General features: G+C 37.9%; 1 pseudogene; it reads left to right on the forward strand.

Moving 5' to 3' along the window:
• Positions 1-4,658: 4,658 nt before the first annotated feature.
• LOC150002766 (cytochrome b-c1 complex subunit 9 pseudogene) lies at positions 4,659-4,973 on the forward strand (annotated as a pseudogene).
• Positions 4,974-22,684: the final 17,711 nt, after the last annotated feature.

A 22,684-nucleotide genomic window follows, 5' to 3' on the forward strand; every position in this document is an offset into this window, starting at 1 on the left:
GGAAGAGTTTTGTTGCATCTAAGCTATATACAATGTGCAATGGATAACCTAATATGCCTTTCATTTAACTGGCTTGGCAGGTTTCTACAGTCTGTGGAACATGGAATCAAACCAGAATATGTTGGCATAACAGGCCAGTCAAACCGGTTCTTCTGTAGATCCGGAACCCGTCTAACCAGTCTGCATCAAAGGCTAGCCCAACAAGCTGCAGCGGCTCAGCTCTGCTAGGCCTGTACAGGGTGACTTATCCCCACCTGCCGTCAGCTCCCAACAAACTGCTCAGAATGTTGTAGCCTCCAGCAAAATAATTCAGAGTTCTAGTGGGAGGGGTAGATCTGTGTCAGGTATAGCAAAATCCATTGTTATAAACCTCTCATTGTAGATACTGGAGTATCTATCACCAGAGGTCCGTAATCCTTTTTAAAATGTACTTCAGGCTCCCTGTAGACTAAAGCCTTTAGAGAGATTATCTACAATAATGAATAATCCATAATGTCTGACCTTTCCCACTGGTCCACTTGGCTCTGTTCCGTCTAGTTTAGCCTTGAGGGGGAGGTTGATATTCCCACAAGAGTAGTGGCCCTGAGAGGTAGAAGGAAGGGTTTTCAGAGGGAAGGAAACAAGGTGGAGGTTCACTAAACATTTGCCTGGGTGTATTATCTTCCTTGTACTTAAATGATTCTCATACCATTTCAGTCTGAAATTGGACAAACTATTTCTATATACTAGGGCAACTTGGAGAGGTTTTACTTTGAATATCCAACAGTTGAACACAAAGTACTATCTACTAGGTGCCAGGAACTGTGTCAGGTATAGGGTTGCAATGATGAAAAAGACTAGTTTAGTAAGAGATGGGAGGAATGTTCAGGTTCCCAGTTAAGACTGTCTAGTAATCTTTTGGAAGGAAGAAGTTAGCAACACAAGGTCACTTTTTTTTTAAATCCTCACCTGAGGATATGTTAGAGAGGAAGGGTAGGAGAGAGGGAGGGAGAGAGAGAGGGAGAGAGGAGAGAGAGAGAGAAACATCGATGTGAGAGAGAAATATTGATTCGTTGTCTCTTGTAGGTACCCTGACTATGCTCCAACCAGCTGAGCCATGTGGCCAGGGCACAAGGTCACATTTTGACAGAAATTGGCTTATATTAAAGGAGATCATATGAGATTTGTCCTTACTCTCTCATAATATTTGAACATTTAGAAACAATCTTTTCTACCTACTGATGTACTGATTCTCAAACTTTCCTGCTAACATATCAAGTGGTGATTAAGAACACAAGTTACTGGCCTCCAGAGATTCTGATTTAGTAAGTATGGATGTTGCCCAAGCACTTACAGTGATTATGCTGCAATTGTTGCAGGGACCATAGGCCCATAATCAATGTTCAGTTTCTATTCTATTTTTTGTATGTAATTAAATAGGATACATATTAATCAAAAGTTGCTATATTTATTTTTGTATCTCCAGTGTCCAGAAAACTGCCACTTAGAACGTAATTAATAAATGTTTGTTAAGTAAGTATATACTCAGCACCAGGACTTGCTAGATCCAAGGGGAATCATGACTAGTAACTATTATGTGAATCAAACTACGTTAACTACTATAATTATAATAATTGAGGTAGGAGCACAGAAAAGGGAGGAAGTATAACTGAGTATGGGAAAGACTTCACAAAGAAGAAGGTTTTTAGAGACTTTCCTTTCTTAACCATGACCAGAGATTTCTGTCGTCAGGATAACAAAAGGTTGAGGGAACAATAAAAAGAATGCCTTTGATTTGATACAGAAATAAAAGTTTTAAGTACTTGAGGACACCATGACCTGAAAACTTAAGTAATAAGGTTATTTTTCTAGAACAGGGCTCAGCAAAATTTTCCACAAGGATCAGAGTATATATTTTAAGGTTTGTGGGCCAGATTGAACTCTAACATGGTAGCATAGAAACGGACAAACACTAGTCAATTGATGGGTGTGGATGCGTTCCAATAAAACTTAATAAAAAGAGGTGACAGGCCAGATTTGACCAATGGACCATAGTTTGCTGACCCCCTACCCTAGAATGAAAATTGAGAAAATTAACAAGATTGCATAATTGGTTACAAAAATGGGCTTGGGAGTCAAGAAGACTTGGGCTCCATCCCAGTTCTGTTTCACATTAGCTTTGTCACCTGAATCAGGCATTTGTTTTATTAATAAAATATGGAAGAAAGTAGCTGTTACTACTCCCTAGAGTTATTGCAAGATTCAAACAATTCACATGAGGCTTTAATAAAAATTTAGTACATTCTAAGGGTCCAATAAAATGTCAGCTAAAAATAAAACTAATTAAACTTGGTAGTTGAACATGAGTGTTTATATCCATTAGTTCTTAAAGCTCCACTAATGGATGGATCTCATAATGGTATGAGATCTTTTTTAAAAAATGATTTTTTATTTATATGTTTTTAGAGAGTGGGGAAGGGAGGGAGAAAGAGAGGGAGAGAAACACCTATGGTTGCCTTCCGTATGTACTCCTACTGGAACCAAACATGCAACCCAGGCATGTGCCCCAACCGGGAATCGAACTGGAACAATGCCAAGCTAACTGAGCCACACTGGCCAGGAGAGCATGAACTCTTGAGGATCAAAAAGAATGAGAGAGTAGAGAAGAGATGTCTATAAATTTTGGAAGAAGGAATGAGGATGAGTGATGACTAATTTAGCAGAATAGAGAAAGAAGTAGTCGTCGTCGTCGTCGGCAGCCGTCCGTCTCGAGAGACGATGGTGTAGCTTCTTAAGAGTCTATCTGCACCGCCGAGAATGGCTGTGCAGTCCGACTCGGGAGTGACACGGTATCTGTCTCCTCCCGTGTTGAATCGACATCTTGCGATGACGCTGAAGCTACAGAGCCTGGGCAGGGTGATATGGAGGGTCTGCTGTTGCCCATGCAGCAGACCCCCCCTCTCTTCGCAGCTGAAGGGTCCAAGGGAAAGACGGAGTCAATACAGCTTGGCTTCAGGTGCGCCGCAGGAGTTGCCGGTGTTGACTACGACGTCAAACCGCCTTAGGGACTCCGGCTCCGGATTTTCTGTCGGGGTTTACTCCCTTAGCCTTTCCCCTGAAGAGGTATGCCGCAAGGCAGCGGAGGTTTTTTGGAGTCAGAGTTTTCCTTCTCTGATGTGCCCTGACTGGAAGATCGAACCAGCGACACTTAGCTCGCAGGCCGACGCTCAATCCACTGAGCCAAACCAGCCAGGGCTAGAGAAAGAAGTAGTGCACTTGCAACAATAAAAGCAAGCCTGTCTTTGCTGCGGAAACAGAAAACTTCAGCAATTGGAGGCACAAGGTATCTTTAAATAGTTTTGGGGCCTTTGAAGGTTTTTAAATGGGAGGATTTGTTGACAGAAGATAGATAGGACTTGTTGATTCATTCTGGGAGAGATTGCCTCAGGCTGGTTCTGGACTTGAAAATACTAAGCAGAGTGGAGGGTGAATAGTCAAGTACCACAATGAAAACAATGAAACTGTATTAGTTTCCTATGGGTGCTATAACAAATTATCAAAGATTTGATGGCTTAAAAGAATACAAATTTATTATCTTACAGTTCTGGAAGTTGGAAGTCCAAAATGGGTCTTACTAGCTACAATCAAGGTAGCAGCAGAGTTGAATTCCATTCTAGAGGCTCTAGGGAGAATCTGTTTTATTATTTTTTCCAGTTTCTAAAGGCTGCTGCATTTCTTGGCTCATGTCCTCCTCCCATTTTCAAAGCCAGCAATGGCCAGTCAAGTCTTTCTCGCATTGCATCATTCTGACACTGACTCTCTATTCTTCCTCTTCCATATTTAAATCCAACTGTGTGATGCTGATGCAAGATAATCTCCCCATATTAAGGTCAACTGATTATCAATCTTATTTTCATTTGCAGCCTTACTTCTCTGCCATGTAACATAACATATTCACAGGTTCCTGAGATTAGAATGTGGACATCTTTAAGAGATCGTTATTCTGCCTACCACAGAAATTAAGTCCGAGTCTCTATACTGAATGGTGAGATGCCCAAGTCCATTCCTCTGTTTAGTTTCTGAATGCTAGTAACCAGGTTCATACTCCTCACTCAGAAAGCAGGAAACTGGAGAATTTCTCTCCAAGAAAATCTCAAAACTTTCATCACCCTAATGAAGTGGTTATTAACTAGAAACAATTCTGCTCACATGGGTCATTTGACAATGTCTGGGAAAATTCTTGATTATAAACACTAGGGAGGGGGGAAGTGAGGGAGAGGTGTGCTACTGGCTTCTAGTGCAAGAGGCCATGGATGCTACTAAGCGTCTCAAAATACCCAGGACAACACATCCTCTCCTCTCCTTTCCCCCACCCAAATAATTATCCAATTCAAGATGTCAATAGGGCCAAAGATGAGAAATCCTAGTCTAATATTAAGCCTACCAGTCAACATCACACCAATATAAATAAATAAATCCCATCTAGGCACACAGAGTTTCAAATCAGCATTTTTGTGCTTCATTCTAAGATATGGAGAGTACCTAACATAAAAGAGTCAAAAATAAACCAATAGATAAAAAGAATCTACAGAAAATAGTCAATATAAGGAGTAGAATAATAATAAACTCCACTTAAGCTAATATCGTCAAAGAAACAGAAGATACTAAATACATAAAATATGGAGAGAAGGCTATCTAAAAGTGGAACTTTTGGGAGAAATGTGGTGGCTCCAACCTTAACTAGGAGGTTGTATTCCTTGTGATGCTGCAGAACGTCCACCTTCACCCTTACCACCATCGTGGGCACCCCGTTCTTCGAGTGCACCTTCGATTAAGTCATGGACACAATCTCCAAACAGGTCAACCATGGGAAGCTGTGGAAACACATCAAGCACAAGTATGAGAACTCCTTACTCAGAGCTATCCTCAAGGCCAGAAGGACCAGGTCCATCCCCCAGCTGTTTACCCAGAGCCAAGGCCTCAGCCTGAGATAATGCTCTGGTCACTCCTTATGGACTACTTTTAGTTGTTGTTATGAAATGGCTTCACCTGACAGACTCTTTAACTTCTGCTATGTTTGTAGTATATTTACTAGGTCATCAGCAAGTAAATGTAAATTATCCTTGAAAAAAAAATTGGAGAAGAAATAAATTTTGGAAAGTAAAAATATGATAGCAGAAATAAAGTCAACATGAATTGGAAAGTAAAGTTGAGGAAATCTACCAGAATGTAAAATTAATAAACTTCTGAAGGATATGCTACAAAGTAAGAGTAAATTAAGAAATATGAAAACATGGAATCTAGAAGTATGCATATCTCCACTCCTCTTCACTTAAAATTTAATGTAGCCACCAGTCTCAAGGCCACAGCACTATATAGGGTTATTGCACACCAGTAAGCTCTAAAGACGCTGTGATTTTTACTTCAAAATCACATTGCCTATGACTGAGGGAAGGAAAGAGAAAGAGAGAAGGTGAAAGGAGAGTGAGAGAGAGAGAGAGAGAGAGACAGAACTAGGAAGGAGTGACTGGTTTTGGTATTAGATTTAAATTTAAAAGATTTTTTTTTTTAATGCAGGTGCTAAATTCACTCACCAAGGGTTAATGTTCAAACATCATAAAATGAGGAAGGTGATCAAACTGTTACAAGTCGGCAGCCGTCCGTCTCGAGAGACGATGGTGTAGCTTCTTAAGAGTCTATCTGCACCGCCGAGAATGGCTGTGCAGTCCGACTCGGGAGTGACATGGTATCTGTCTCCTCCCGTGTTGAATCGACATCTTGCGATGACGCTGAAGCTACAGAGCCTGGGCAGGGTGATATGGAGGGTCTGCTGTTGCCCATGCAGCAGACCCCCCCTCTCTTCGCAGCTGAAGGGTCCAAGGGAAAGACGGAGTCAATACAGCTTGGCTTCAGGTGCGCCGCAGGAGTTGCCGGTGTTGACTACAAGGTCAAACCGCCTTAGGGACTCCGGCTCCGGATTTTCTGTCGGGGTTTACTCCCTTAGCCTTTCCCCTGAAGAGGTATGCCGCAAGGCAGCGGAGGTTTTTGGAGTCAGAGTTTTCCTTCTCTGAACTGTTACAAGTACAAACTTGCATATGCAGAAAGTGTGCACATTTGTATCTGCTGATATTCATAAGTAAGGGTTTGCAACATTCTGTCCAACAGTTAATGAAACCTGATCACTATGAAATTAAGAGCATGTTTTACCGGAATAAGCCCAAATCAGGAAACCTCATTTTGAGCTTTTCTCAGTTACTCTTAGGGTATGCAAACATGGATTAGTTATTTAATTAAAATCCTAAGCCTCACTTGCTTCATTTATTAAATGAGGGAGTTGAATTAAACATATTCTAAGCATCTATTTAGCTCAATACTTTTGTCCTAAATTTCTTTTGGACAAGCAAACAATTCAAAAAATGTAAAAACAAAAGCAAAATAGATCAATCAAGGAGACATTTTACAAAAGAGCAATTTTAAAATGCAAGCTAATTTTAAATTCCATCCTCCAAAAGCTGATGCTGACCTATGGATTCAGGTGAAAGCGATTTATTAGAAATTTACTCTAATATGAAACCAGTAATGGAGTAAGAAAAGCAGGACCAGAAAGGAGGATAAGAAAAGCGAGGGTACGAGTTCAGTATCAGCCTGATCCCAGGGAACTCCAGAGCATAAATTACAAACAATGAGATTATCATACTTCGAGGCAAAGGAACTAGGCTTTTATACTTCTGAACTAGTCACTGGCTACTGGCTGCTCCAGGGACTTGTAAACTTCCAAGCACTCTCAGCCACTCAAAAGAAGTGGCTCTAGTAACCCAAGAATATTTCCTTGAAGAAGGTTGCAGGCACTTTAACATTAAGAGTGAAGCATTAACTCGAGACTTCCAGCCAAGATGGAGGCCTAGAGTGACATGCTCCATATCCCTCCACAACTAAGGAGGAATACAACTACCGTAAAACCAGAAATAACTAGAAGTTCCAGAAAATAAAGCTACATGGAAGTCCAACATATGAAGTTATAAAGAAGTGGTGCTCATCCAGACAGGTAGGAGGGGTGAAGCCGGGGCAGAGAGGTCAAACTGTGTTGGTGGTGATGGCGGCGGGATGGCCATAAGCACAGAGATCCATATTTAAGGGGAGGTGACATGCCTTGAGAGCACCCCTGGCTGTAGACCAGACCTATCAGCTCGTGATTCCAGTGCCAGGGAAGGCAGACCCCCATTGCCTCAGACTGTGAGGGCTGGAGGATGTGAGGACAAAGGAGGAGGCTCCCAGTCTCTCAGCAGAGAGTAAACAGCAGGAATCCATCTTGGACCCCCACCCTCACAAAAAACGCCACAGCATGGTGAGATGGGTCACCTGGTTGTGATGAGTGCATGGGGCTCCACCCCCTATAGCGTAGGAGGTGTGACAGCCCCACCCAGGAAGCAAAGATAAACACAAAACTGTCAGAATGGCACGGATCATTATAGAGATCCCGCTGATGCAGCTGACCAGCCAGCAAATATCTAATCTAACGGCTCAGCAGATAGGAATCTTTCTGAGACACAGTTCAGAGCTTTGATTATACGAATGCTTACAGACCTAACAGAAGATCTTAAACAAGACAGGGAAGGAATGAAGGCTACTCCTCCTGAAATGAACAAAAACACATACAAAAGTAGTGGTGAGGGCAAGAAAACCAGGGATCAAATCAACAAATCGGAACATAGGGAAGGAACAAACAGTCAACCAGTGCAGAAAGAGGAAACAAAAAGTGAAGAAAATGAGGAGAGGCTCAGAAACCTATGGGACAGCTATAAGTCAGCCAACATCCGAATCATAGGGTTGCCAGAAGGTGAAGAAGAAGGACTAGAAATTGAAAATTTATGTGAAAAAATAATGAAGCAGAACTTCCCTAACTTGGGGAAGGAAATAGACTTACAGGTCCAGGAAGCACAGAGAGTTCCAAAAAAACTGGACCCAGGAAGAACCACATCAAGACACATTATAATCAAAATGTCAAAAATTAAGGATAAAGAAAGAATTTTAAAAGCAGCAAGAGAGAAGAAGAGAATTATGTATGAAGGGGTCCCAATTAGACTATCAGCTGATTTCTCAAAAGAAACTCTGCAGGCAAGAAGGGACTGGCAAGAAATATTCAAAGCGAGGAAAAGCAAAAACCTACAACCATGATTAATATATCCAGCGAAGCTGTCATTCAGAATAGAAGGGCAGAGAAAGTGCTTCCAGGACAATGTAAAACTGAAGGAGTTCATCAGATCCAAACCACTGTTATATGAAATGTTAAAGGGACTTGTTTAGGAGGAAGAGGATCAAAACTATGAACATTAAAATGAAAACTGTATCATAACAACCAACAACAGAAGCTAGGGAACTGAAACAAAGGCAAACTAAGTAGGCAATGAGAGTGGGGAAAGAATTATAGGTATGGGGAACATTATGGGGGGAGGTCAGCAGGGAGGGGGAAGAGGGGAAAGGGAGGGAGATGGTGCAGGAATTAAGAAGCATAGTAGGAGGGAGTGGAGTAGATAGGAAGATGTTGAGAAGAACCATATGCACAACCAATGGGCATGGACTAAGGGGGGCACAAATGGAGGAAGAGGGGTCACTGGGTGGAGGGGAACGAAGGGAAAAATTGGGACAACTGTAACAGCATAATCACTAAAGCATATTTTTCAAAAAAAGAGTGAAGCATTAAGACTTCTGCTTGCAGCCCAGATGGAGCTGTAAAAATCAGATTTATCTTAGTACCTGAAAAAACAAGGACAAAATGTATGAAACAATAGTTTTCAAGACATTGCACATCAGTTAACAAAGAACAGTTTTCTCTTCAAGAGAGAGTAAATAAACAAGGTAAGCCCTGCAATTACCTCGACGTACTGCCTAAAGAAAATTTCCAGGCTGTGGTGAAGAGAGGGGTAACCCAGGCAGAGTTTAGTGGTCTAGTGGAGATTGTAAGATTGGATAAAAATGCAAAACCCAACTCTGTGCTGCCTTTAATAAGCATACTTTAAATATAAAAACCGATATAGGTTAAAAGTAAAAGGATCAAAAAAGATATGCCATGATAAGTCTAATCAAAAGACTTCTGGAGTGGCTATATAATATTAGACAAAATAGGTATTAGATAAGAGAATATTACTAAGGACAAAAAGGGTCATTTCAAAATGATAAAGGGGTTAATTCACCAAGGAAACTTAATAGTCCTACATATTTATGTATCTAATCATATAAACAAAAAATATGTGAAGCAAAGCTGATAGAACTGAAAGGAGAACAGAACAAATTCATAAATATATTTTATAATTGTATCTGGAGATGTCAACACTCTTTCTCAATAATTGTTAGGATAAGTACACAGGAAATCAATAAAAATGCAGAAGACTTTACACTGTCAACCTACTTGACATAATTGACATTTGTAGATCACTTGGCCTGAAAACAACTGAATGCACATTTTCTTCAAGTGTAAATGGAACATTTACCAAGTTAGGCCATAGTCTGGTTTCTAAAAAAGTATCAAATTTAAACAGATTCGAGTCATACAAAGTATGTCTTCTATCCAAGATGGAATAAAATTAGAAGTCAATAAACAATAATATTCAAAATATCCCCAAATATTGTTAAACTAAATTATACACTTGTAATTATGATGAAATAAAATGAGATGATAGGAAGTATTTTGAAGTAAATGATAAAAACACAACATACTAACATTTGTGAGGTAGATATATAGTTAAGTTCAGAATGCTCAAATATTGTAATGCTGGTGGGTAAATCACTTAAGAAACTAGCAAGATAGTTAAAAGACAAAAGTATTAAAAATTACTATAACAATTTGTTATGGATGCAGAAGGTAAAAAGGTGTAAATTATAATATCAAAATCAAAATGTTAGTCGAGGGAGAATAAAATATGGAGCTTTAGTATGTGTTTGAAATTAAGTTGTTAACAATTTAAAATAGGCTATTATAACTATAAGATGTGTTATGTAAGCCTCATGGTAACTGCAAAGCAAAAAACCTATGATAGATACAAAGATTAAGAGGAAGGAATCTAAGCATATTACTACAGAAATCCCCAAATCATAAAGGAACTAAGAGAAAAAGAAAATAACAAAAGAATTATAAAATAACTAGAAAACACATAACAAAATGACAAAACTGAGTCCACACTTATCAAAAATTACTTAACTGTAAATGAACTAAAGTCTCCAATCAAAAGATACAGAGTGAGCAAATGGATAAAAAAAAAAAAAAAAAAAAGACCCAAGTATATGCTGCCTACAAAAGACTCACCTTAGTTTTAAGGGCACACAAATAGACTGAAAGTGAAGGGGTGAAAAAAGATATTTTATGCAAATGGAAAATAAAAGAAAGCAGGGGCTGCTATACTTAGACAAAATAGACTTCAAGCCAAAAAACTGTAAGAGACAAAAAAGGTCATTATGTAATGATAAAGGGGTCAATTCATCAAGAGGATCTAACAACTGTCAAAATTTATGACTCAACATTGGAGAACTTAAATACATAATCCAAATAACACTTTTGAAGGGAGAGAGTGCAATACAATAATAGCAGGGGAATTCATGCATATATAGTTAATAAGTTTATGACAAAAGAGCAAAGAATGTATAATGGGGAAAGGATAGTCTATTCAATAAATAGTGCAAAAGAATGAAATTGGACCACTGTTTATACCACACGTAAAAAACAGCTCAAAATGGATTAAAGACTTGAAAGTAAGTCCTAAAACCATAACACTCCTAGAAGAAAATATTGGCAGTAAGCTGCTTGACATTGGTATTGGTGATGATTTTTTTGGATTTGCCATCAAAGGCAAAGGCAACAAAATAAGGAAAAAAACAGTGGGATCACATCAAACTAAAAAGCTATATATTGTGCTGTGTATTTGAAAGTTGCTAAGAGAGTAGATCTTGAAAGTTCTTATTATAAGAAAATATTTTGTAACTGTGTGGTAATGGGTGTTGATGAGATTTATTGTGGTGACCATTTCATAATATATATGTATATAGAATCATTATGCTGTATACCTGAAAGCAATAAAATATTACATCTTGGTTATGTCTTAACTAAAAATAAACTCAGTGAGGTCAGAGCCTATCTCTGCCTTTTTCCCCACTATACATCCAACACCTAGCATAGGGTCTGCCTGGCATAGAGTCAGCATTCAATATATATATTGCATGAATTGAGCCAAACTCTATTTGACTTAGTGACCTTGGAAAATGTATTCTTTTCTTTAAGCATTTGTTTCCCTGTCTATAAAATGAGGGTTATGGGCTAGATATTCTCCAGGGTCCTTTTTAGTTCTAAAAGTTTATGGTTTACTTTTCTTAAACCTCAGTCCCACTCCCAATAACATTCCTCACTGATGAAAAATAAAGAGGGGGATAGTTCAATACCCTGCTTTCAACAATGGATACATCATCAGACAAGGGAACATTTGGACTGTATACATTTGTCCAAATGGACCTAGCACACATATACAGAATATTCTATCCATATTAGACTGGATGTACCTAACAAACATACATAGGATATACCATCCAGCAGCAGAATACACATTATTTTCAAGTGCACATGAGCATTTGTCAGGATAGATCATATGTAAGTCACAACACAAACCTTAAAAATGTAAGAAGATTAAAATAACATTATCTTTTCTGATCACAATGCTATGAAACCAGATATCAATAAAAGGAAATAAGACAGAAAATTCACAAATGTGTGGACATTTAATAACACACCCTTAACAACCAGTGGGTCAAATAAGGAATGAAACGGGTAAATTTTAAAATCATGAAACAAATAAAAACAGAAATGCAGCACACCAAAACTTACAGGATGCAGCAAAAGCAGTTCTAAAGGGGAAGTTTATATAATAAATGTCTGCATTAAAAGAACCTAACTTTTCAAATAACCTAATTTTTCTTCTTAAGAAACTAGAAAAAGAACAAAATCCAAAATTAATAGAAAGAAATAACAAAGATCAAAGCAGAAATAAATAGAAACTAAAAAGACAATAAAAAAGATCAATGCAACTAAACTGTTTCTTTAAAGATTAAAAAATTTATACACCTTTAGCTAGACTAGAGGAAAAAAGGAGAACACTCAAATAAATAAAATTGGAAATAAAAGAGGAGACATGTAACACAGAAATGTTAAGGACCATAAGAAACTACTGTGAACAATTATATATCAACAAAGATGTAACCTAGAAGAAATGGACAAATTCTTAGAAACATAACCTATCAAGACTGAATCATGAAGAAATAGAAAATCTGAACAAATCAATTCTAGTAAGGTAATTGACTCCATAAGCAAAAACCTCCCAACAAAGAAAAGCTCTGGAGTTTGACCATGTGGCTTCAATAGTGAATTCTACCAAACACTGAAAGAAGAATTAATACCTATCTTTCTTCAACTCTTTTACAAAATTGGAGAGGAGGGAATACTTTCAAACTCATTTTATGAGGCCAGCATTATCTCGATACAAAAGCCAGAAAAGATAGTACAAGAAAATAAAATTATAGGCCAATATCCCTGAAGAACATAGATGCAGAAATCCTCAAAAAATATTAGCAAACTGACTTTAGCAGTACATTAAAAGATTTATACACCATGATGAGGTACGATTATTTTTGGGATACAAGAATGGTTCAACATATGCAAATCAATAAATGCAATATACCACATAAGCAAAACAAATGATAAAAACAATATGATCATCAAATAAATGTAGAAAAAGCATTTGACAGAATTCAACAACCTTTCATGATAAAAGCTCTCATCAAATTAAGGTAGAAAGAATGTACCTCAAAATAAAATTGGTTCTATATGACAAGTCCACAGCTAACATCATACTCAATGGTGAAAAGCTAAATGGTTGTCTTCTAAGTTTAAGAACAAGACAAGGGTGCCCACTCTCATGACTTTCATTCAACATAGTACTGGAAGTCCTAGCCAGAGCATTAGGGAAGAGAAAGAAAGAAAAGACATCAAAATCAGGAAGAAGTAAAATTGTCTGCAGATGGCATCATATTATATGTAGAAAACCTTCAAGTCTCCACAAAAAAAGTGTTAGAATAAATGAATTTAGTAAAGTTTCAAGATATAAAATCAATATACAAAAATCAGATGCATTTTTAAACACAAACAGAAAACCAAAAGAAAGGCAAATTAAGGAAATAATCTCATTTACAACTGTATCAAAAGAATAAAACACTCAGGAATAAATTTAACCAAGGAGGTCAAAAGTGTGTACACTAAAAAGTATAAAACATGGATGAAAGAAATTGAAGAAGACACAAGAACCAAGTAAATGAAAAGATATCCTATGTTAATGGATAGGAAAGCTAATATTGTTAAAATGTCCATAGTACCCAAAGTGATCTACAGATTCAATGCTAATTCCTATCAGAATTTCAATGGCATTTTTTCACAGAAATTGAACAAGCAATTCTAAAATTTACATGGGATGACAAAAGACCCTGAGTTGCTAATGTAATCTTGAGAAAGAACAAAGTGGAGACATCACACATGCTGTGATCTCAAACTATATTACAAAGCTAGGGTAATTTAAACTGTGGTATCAGCATAAAAACAAACACATAGATCAATGGAACAAAATAGAAAGAGAGCCCAGAAATAAATCTAAGCATATATGACCAATTAATTTTCTACAGTAGAGCTGAGAATATACAATGGGGAAAGGAGAGTTTCAATAAATCGTATTGGGAAAACTGGACAGCCACATGAAAAAAAATGAAAACAGACCACTATCTTAAACCGTGTACAAAAATCAACCCTAAATGTATTGAAGACTTAAACAAAAGGCCTGAAACTATAAAATTCCTAGAAGAACAAATGGGGGGCAAGCTCCTTGACACTGGTCTTGGCAATGATTTTTTTTGGATTTGACACAAAAGGGAAGGAAACAAAGCAAAAATAAAGAAGTAGGACAACATCAAACTAAAAATCTCTGCACAACAACAACAAAAAAAAAACCATCAACAAAGTGAAAAGGCAACATATATAATGGGATAAAATATTAGCAAACAACATATCTGCTAAGTGGTTAATATTCAAAATATCCAAGGAACTCATACAACTCATAGCAAAAAAAAAAAAAAGACCAGATAAAAAATGAGCAAAGGACCTGTATAGACATTTTTCTTTAAAAAGACATACAAATGGCCAACAGGTACATGAAAAAGAGTTCAACATAACTAATCATAACAGAAATGAGATATCACCTCATACCTGTTAGGACAGCTATTATAAAAAAGAGAAGAGGTAAAAACAAGATGTGGAGAAAAGGAAACCCTTGTACACAGTTGGTAGGAAGGTAAACTGATATATCCAATATGGAAAACAGTATAGAAGTTCCTCAAGAAATTATAATTTGAACTACTATATGATCCAGCAGTCCTGCCCTTGAGTATTTATATCCAAAAGAAATGAAATATATCTCAAAAAAGATATTTATACTCCTATGTTCATTGCAGCATATTCACAATAGCCAAGGTATAGAACAACCTAAGTGTTCTCCAATGAACTCTATATCCCAATGAACTATAATATACATACATGTGTGTGGATACACACACATACAAACACACAAACACACACATACAATGGAGTATTATTCAGCCATGAGAAAGAAGGAAATTATGTCATTTGCAACAACATGAGTAAAAGTGGAGAGGAGTATGCTAACTGAAGTAAACCAGATAACAAGTACTGCATGGCATAACATGGGAATTAAAAAAAAAAAAAGGATACATAGAGAGTGGAATGGTGGTTTCCAGGGACTAGGGGACTGGGAAAATAAGAGAGGCTTATAAAAGGGTAAATACTTCCAGCTAGCTGTAAGATGAATAAAGTCTGAGGATATAAGACAGAACATGAAAACTATAGTTGATAATTCTGTATTGTGTAATTGAAACTTGCTAAGAAACAATGTTCTTACCCAAAACAATAACAATAAAAAGAAAGCTAGGAGATCCAAGACGGTGGAGGAGTAAGTGGAAGCTACACTAACATCCTCCCAGGACAAGTCTGGATTTACAACTTAATTTTGGAGAAATCATCTGGAATAACCAACCAAACACTAGCTGGAGAGTTCTTATAACCACGGAGAGACAGAAAAGGCCGCTACATCATAATATGACTGGTAGAGAGTGCGGATATGTGGAAGGGCTGGCTGGGCTCCCATGGGTGGCAGCTAAAGGGACTGAGAAACAGCTCAGCAGCTGGGGGTTCCCCCTGAGAAGGGCAGGGTTGAAACCCCCAGCTGGGCTTCCCAGCATACAGCAACAGAGTGGAAAGTAAAATAGTATCCAGCTGTGAAAAACAAAAAGCCACAGAGTTTCTTGTTAGCCAAAGAGAAACAGCTGCAAAAAAAGAGCTCTTAAGTGGATCACATATGAAAATATTTTTGCCCCCACTTACCCTGGCTCAAGCAGAGGGAAGGCAGAGAGGACTAGAGATGCTTGGGGAAGTTTGGCATGGTGGCTTTGAGGGGAGAACTGGAAGAGCAGCCGACTGGGTCCCAGTGCTGACTCATCTCCAGTACTGCAGGCAGACCATTCTTCTCTGAGTGGTGAGTGGCATCAGCCTGAGGGGAAGCAAAAGCCCTGCCTACAGAAATTATGCTGCCACACCTTTGGTCCCTAAGCCTGATGGCTAATCACAGATTGAATAGATTAACAACTAAAAGAGAAAGACAAAGGCAGTAGATCCCTGGAAGTCTCCAACAGGCTGCCTAGGGCCAGACTGGTACAAAATCTGACACCATCAGGTGCAGATACAGGAAGTGCAGATCAATATAAGAAGCAGCAACAAATATTAAGAGTCACAAAAATGAAGAGACAGAGAAACAACCCCCCATTGAAAGAAAAGGTAGAATTGCCAGAAAGAGTGCTAAATGAAATATGGGGGAACAAACTATCAGATATGGAACTCAAAACATGGATTATGGAGAAGCTCAATAAGCTCAGCGGAAACTACAAACACACCAGGGAAACAACAAGGAACTCCGGAAAAACTACAAGGAACTTACTGAGAATTACACCAGCATGAAAAAGGACATAAAAGCTACCAATAAGAGCCAGGAGGAAATGAAGAATACAATCTCTGAATTGAAGAAGACAGTAGAAGGAATTAAAAGCAGGCTAGAGGAAGCAGAAGATTGGATCAGTGAGCTGGAGGACAATGTAGACAAAAACTCCCACACAGTGCAACAAAATGAAAAAAGACTGAACAGAAATGAAGAGGTTCTAAGACAGCTGCAGGACAACAGGAAATGTAATAATATCTGTATCACAGGAATTCCAGAAGGAGAAGAAAAGCAAGGGATAGAAAACATCTTTGGGAAACTAATGACAGAAAACTTCACTAACATGAGGAGAGAAAGAGACACACAAGTCCAGGAAGCACAGAGAGTCCCAATGAAGAGGAACGCCAACAGGACCACTTCAAGACACATCATAATTAAAATGGCAACATTCAAAGACAAAGAGAGAATCCTAAAAGCAGCAAGAGAGAAACAATTAATAACATACAAGGCTATCATCAGATTTTCAGCAGAAACACTACAAGACAAAACAGAATGGCAAAAAATATTCCAAGCAATGAAAAACAAAGGCCTACAACCAAGAATACTCTACCCAGCAAGGCTCTCATTCAAAATGGAAGGTGAAATAAGGAGTTTCCAAGACAAAAGAAGGCTAAAAGAATACTTCTCCACCAAACCAGCATTGCAAGAGATGCTAAAGGGTCTCCTTTAAGAAGATGAAGAAACAGAGAGAGACAGAGAGGAACCAAGTACAAAGGGGGAAAACGACAATGAATAAGTATCTATTGGTAATAACCTTAAATGTAAATCGATTAAATGCTCCAATCAGAAGACATAAGGTAGCTGAATCAATTAGAAAGCATGACTCATATATATGCTGTCTACAAGAGACACACCTCAAAACAAAATATCTACACAGACTGAAAGTGAAGGGATGGGAAAAAGTATTTCAAGCAAATGGACATGAAAAAAAAGTTGGAGTAGCAATACTTATATCAGACAAGACAGATTTCACAGGAAAGGCCATAAAAAGAGACAAAGAAGGGCATTTCATAATACTCAAGGGAAAAATCCATCAAGAAGATATAACCCTTGTAAACATATATACACCCAACTTAGGAGCACCCAAATATGTAAGAAAAATTTTGAAAGACTCCAGGAAAGATGTAGAGAGCAACACACTTAGTACGGGACTTTAACACCCCATTGTCAACCATGGACAGATCTTCGAAGCAAAGAAACACCAGAGATATTGAGGCATTAAACAACACTCTAGATCAAATGGACTTAGTTGATATATATAGAACTTTTAACCCCAAAGAAGCAAAATATACATCCTTCTCAAGTGCACATGGAACATTTTCAAAGATAGACCACATGGTAGGACACAAAACAAGCCTCACCAAATTCAAGATAATTGAAATTATATCAAGCATCTTCTCAGATCACAATGGCTTAAAAATGGAAATCAACTTCAAGGAAAAAACTCAAAAACATTCAAACTCATGGAGAATGAATAACATGATATTAAATAATGAATGGATTAATAATGACATCAAGGAAGAAATCAAGAAGTGTCTGGAAATGAATGATAATGAACACACAACAACCCAAAACCTATGGGATAAAGTGAAAGCAGTCCTGAGAGGAAAGTTCATAGCAATACAAGCCTACCTAAAAAGATAGAAGACTCTCTAATAAAAAATTTAACCCTACAGCTACAAGAACTAGAACAAAAATAACAAGCAAAGCCCAGAGCGAGTAGAAGGAAGGAAATCATCAAGATAAGAGCAGAATTAAATGACATAGAGACTAAACTAACAATTCAAAAGATCAACAAAAGTAGGAGCTGGTTCCTTGAAAAGATAAACAAAATTGACAAGCCTTTAAGCAGGCTCATCAAGAAAAAAAGATAGAGGACCCAAATAAATAATATCAGAAACGGAAGAGGAGAAATCACAACTGATACCACAGAAATACAAAGGATTGTTAGAAATTATTATAAACAACTGTATGGCAAGCAATTTGACAACACAGAGGAAATGGACAAATTCCTGGAAACATATAACCTTCCAAAACTGAATCAAGAAGAAGCAGAAAGCCTGAACAGATCAATAACAACAAGTGAAATTGAAGCAGTAATCAAAAAACTCCCAGCACACAAAAGCCCTGGACCGGATGGCTTCACAGGTGAATTCTACAAAACATTTAGGAAAGAAATAACTCCTATCCTCCTCAGATTATTCCAAAAAATCCAAGAAGAGGGAAGACTCCCAAAGTCTTTCTATGAAGCCAGTATTACCCTAATTCCAAAACCAGGTCAAGACACAACAAAGAAAGAAAACTACAGTTCAATATCGCTGATGAACATAGATGCTAAAATCCTCAACAAAATATTGGCAAACAGGATCCAGCAAAACATTAGAAAAATTATACACCACAATCAAGTGGGATTCATCCCAGGGATGCAAGGATGATTTAATGTCCACAAATCAATAAACGTAATATACCACATAAACAAAATGAAAGACAAAAATCACATGATCATATCAATAGATGCTGATAAAGCATTTGATAAAGTACAACACCCATTTATGATGAAAACTCTCAGCAAAATGGGAACAGAGGGAGCATACCTCAATATAATAAAGGCCATATATGAGAAACCTGAAGCCAACATCATACTCAATGGGCAAAAACTGAGAGCATCCTGCTGAGGTCAGGAACAAAACAAGGATGTCCACTCTCTCCACTTCTATTCAACATAGTCTTGGAAGTTCTAGCCACAGTAATCAGACAAGCAGGAGAAATAAAAGGCATCCAAATTGGAAAAGAGGAAGTAAAACTGTCATTATTTGCAGATGACATGATGGTGTACATAGAAAACCCTATAGACCCCACAAAAAAACTACTTGGCCTAATAAGTTAATTCAGCAAAATAGAAGGGTACAAAGTCAATATTCAGAAATCGAAGGCATTTCTGTACACCTACAATAAAATTTCAGAAATAGAAACTAAAAGAAAAATTCCATTTACCATAGCAACAAGAAAAATAAAGTACTTAGGAATAAACTTACCCAAGGAGGTAAAAGATCTGTACTCAGAAAACTACATAACACTGAACAAAGAAATTAAGGAAGATACAAATATATGAAAGCATATACCATGTTAATGGATGGGAAGAATCAACATCACTAAAATGTCCATACTATCCAAAGCAATGTACAGATTCAATGCAATCCCTATTAAAATACCAATGACATATTTAACAGACCTAGAACAAATACTTCAAAAATTTATATGGAATCAAAAAAGATCCTGAATAGCCACAGCAATTTTGAGGAAGAAGAACACAGTAGGAGGAATCACAATACCTGATATCAAACTATACTACAAGGCCATGGTAATCAAAACAGTCTGGTACTGGCATAAGAATAGACATATAGATCAATGGAACAGAATAGAGAGCCCATAAATAAACCCAGGTCTATATGGTCAACTAATATTTGACAAAGGGGGAAGGAACATCAAATGGAGTGAAAAGAGCCTCTTCAACAAATGGTGTTGGGAGAACTGGACAGGGACATGCAAAAAAATGAAACTAGACCACCAACTTACACCATACACCAGAATAAACTCAAAATGGATCAAAGACTTAAATGTAAGCTGTGCCACCATAAAAGTCCTAGAGGAAAACATAGGCAGGAAAATTTCAGATATCCCACATAGCAACATTTTCACTGATATATCTCCTAAGACAAGGGAAATAAGGGAAAGAATAAACAAATGGGACTACACCAAACTAAAAAGTTTCTTCTTAGCAAAAGAAAACATCAGCAAGATGTAAAGGGAACCAACCATATGGGAAAACATATTTGCCAATGATACCTCAGACAAGGGATTGATCTCTAAAATGTATAAAGAACTTATATGACTCAACACCAAGAAGACAGACAATCCCATTAAAAAATGGGCAAAGGACATGAACAAACACTTCTCCAAAGAAGACATACAGAGGGCCCACAGACATATAAAAGAATGCTCAACATCACTAGCCATCAGAGAGATGCAAATAAAAACCACAATGAGATATCACCTCACACCTGTCAGAATGGCCATCATCAACAAATCAACAAACAACTTGTGCTGGTGAGGATGCGGAGAAATGGGAACCCTGGTGCATTGCTGGTGGGAATGCAGACTGGTGCAGCCACTATGGAAAACAGTTTGGAATTTCTTCAAAAAAATAAAAATGGAACTGCTTTTTGAACCAGCAATTTCATTGCTAGTATTATATCTGAAAAATCCTGAAACATCAATTCAAAAGAACCTATGCATCCCTATGTTCATAGCAGCACTATTTATAATAGCCAAGTTCTGGAAACAACCTAAGTGCCCATCTGTAGGTGAGTGGATCAAAAAACTGTGGTACCTTTACACAATGGCGTACTATGTAGCAGAAAAAAAGAAGGAACTTCTACCATTTGCAATAACATGGATGGAATTAGAGAGAATTATGCTTAGCAAAATAAGCCAGGCGATGAAAGAAAAATACCTTATGCTATCACCTATTACAGGAAACTAATGAACAACACAAACAAATGAGCAAAATTGAACCAGACGTATGTAAACAAGGAATAAACTAACAGTAACAAGCGGGGAGGCTGGGGGGAGAGAAGGGCGTAAGAAGGGGAAGGGTCTAGTCAAAGAACATGTATAAGTGACCCACAGACATGGACAACTGGGTAGGAACTGACTGTGGGAAAAGGGGGGCGCAGGGTGTGGGGAAGCAAGAGGGGGAAAAAAGTGGGACAACTGTAATGGAAAAACAAAAAAAATTTTTTTAGTGGGGGAAAAAATGAAAATATAAAGAATGGAAATACAAGTTTAGTGAATATTAGAAGGACAAGGATTTTCCTTCACACTGTATATTTTTCTCCCTATCTGATCCCTCCAGAGTTTGGCATTCTAAAGAAGTAACGACATAAGGTTCTTTGCATAAAACTAATAAGACCAGTTGTTAATAGAGGTGTTTTTGTCCAAGACTTTGACTGGAATGTCATGCCTAAAGGAGACATGCTTGAGTTCTGTTTGTTACCAAAAAGCCCTGAGGAACTGGGATTGACTTTTGAAGGTAATAAAACCCCATGAGATAAAGGGCCTGGTACCATGGTTGGTTGTGCGGTCCACGGCAATCTTTCCAGGGAAGGAATGAAGGTTGTTTTCCTGAAAGATGGCTAGAAGGTTCCTTAAGGCAGAATGGAAAACCAGAAGGACTTGAAAAAGACTGGTGTGTACAGGCAAGGCTGAATGCCAGGTATGTGGCTCAGGTTCTGTGCCCTGAAGGGCAGACTGAAGGTCACCCTAAATGTTCCTTGCATAAGTTCCAGCAAAGCAGAACTAAATATCATAAGTGATCATTTTCTGCTCTTGTGTTTATGCAAATGAACAGGATAAATTAAAAATGGATTTAATGCGGTCCCTTTAATGACAAAGAGGGTAATCTTAGGGAGAAAAAATGTGATTCAAGGAAAATCACAATGATCAGTGGCAGACTATAAAGTAGTGCAGCTAATCATCTTTAAAGTTTCTTTTCATTTAAAATATGTTTTCATTTAAAATTAAACTATGTCTGTGGTATCATCAAAGATGTTTAATTACAGGCAAGAAGAATGTCAAATATCTTGCAACTGGATGTCTTTCCAATAAGACGGCCTTACAAATTTAGAGACTTGTTTGTGGGTTATGTTACATAAATTAACGTGTGTTTTCTGTTTTCCAAGGACATAAGCCTATGATCTCATTACCTGAGTGATTGTCTATACATATAGGCCTCACTTAATCCCGTCTGCAGCGCTGCCTCCTGAGACTCAACAGTTTGGCTGAACTAAGTGACTGGGTTGGTGAAGTGTGGGGTGGTCTGTGGGCTTCACTTTAAAATTGATTTCTTTTTTCTATCCTAATAGATTGGACAGAAAGAGCCCAGAGGTCTGAGAGGGGGGGGAAACCTAAAATATTTCCCTCAGCCCAAACTAAGTAAAACAGGCAAAAGGGTTTTGGACAGGTGAGATGTGCCTGGGACACCTTCCTCCAAAGAAGCCCTTTTTTCTCCCTAATGTGGGACATTGAAAAATTAATCCCCGACTTTTGTCACCTAGTGGTTATGGATTGAATGATGTCTTTTAACCCTGTTGCCAAATCTGTTGCCCCCAGAATACAACAAGGATGCCGGCCAGTTAAACCAATCATGCCGTTTTCCAGGAACAGCCAACTGACCTGGAGTCTCCACAATCCTTCCCCATTTGGGAAGGCCATCCTCCCCTCCACACCCCCACTCTTATTAGGGATTTCTTGATCCACGGGTAGGTAAGACGACAACCATGTCCAGCTCGAAGCAGCCAGAGGAGCTCGAGACCTTCGCCCATTGTCCTTTATAAGATTATAAAGGGTCTTAAGTCTGAGAGGGAGGGATTGTTATTTTTTATTGTTTAAATAATTATTTATTTATTTATTTATTTAAAAAAGAAGAAGAAAAATATATGAAAGGGAGAAGCGGGAGAGCTTGTATGTGCAACCCATGGGCATGGACTTGGAGGAGGGGT

Source organism: Furipterus horrens, unplaced genomic scaffold, assembly GCF_987537825.1.
Source record: "Furipterus horrens unplaced genomic scaffold, mFurHor1.1.pri manual_scaffold_8, whole genome shotgun sequence".
In the NCBI taxonomy this organism is placed as follows: Eukaryota; Metazoa; Chordata; class Mammalia; order Chiroptera; family Furipteridae; genus Furipterus; species Furipterus horrens.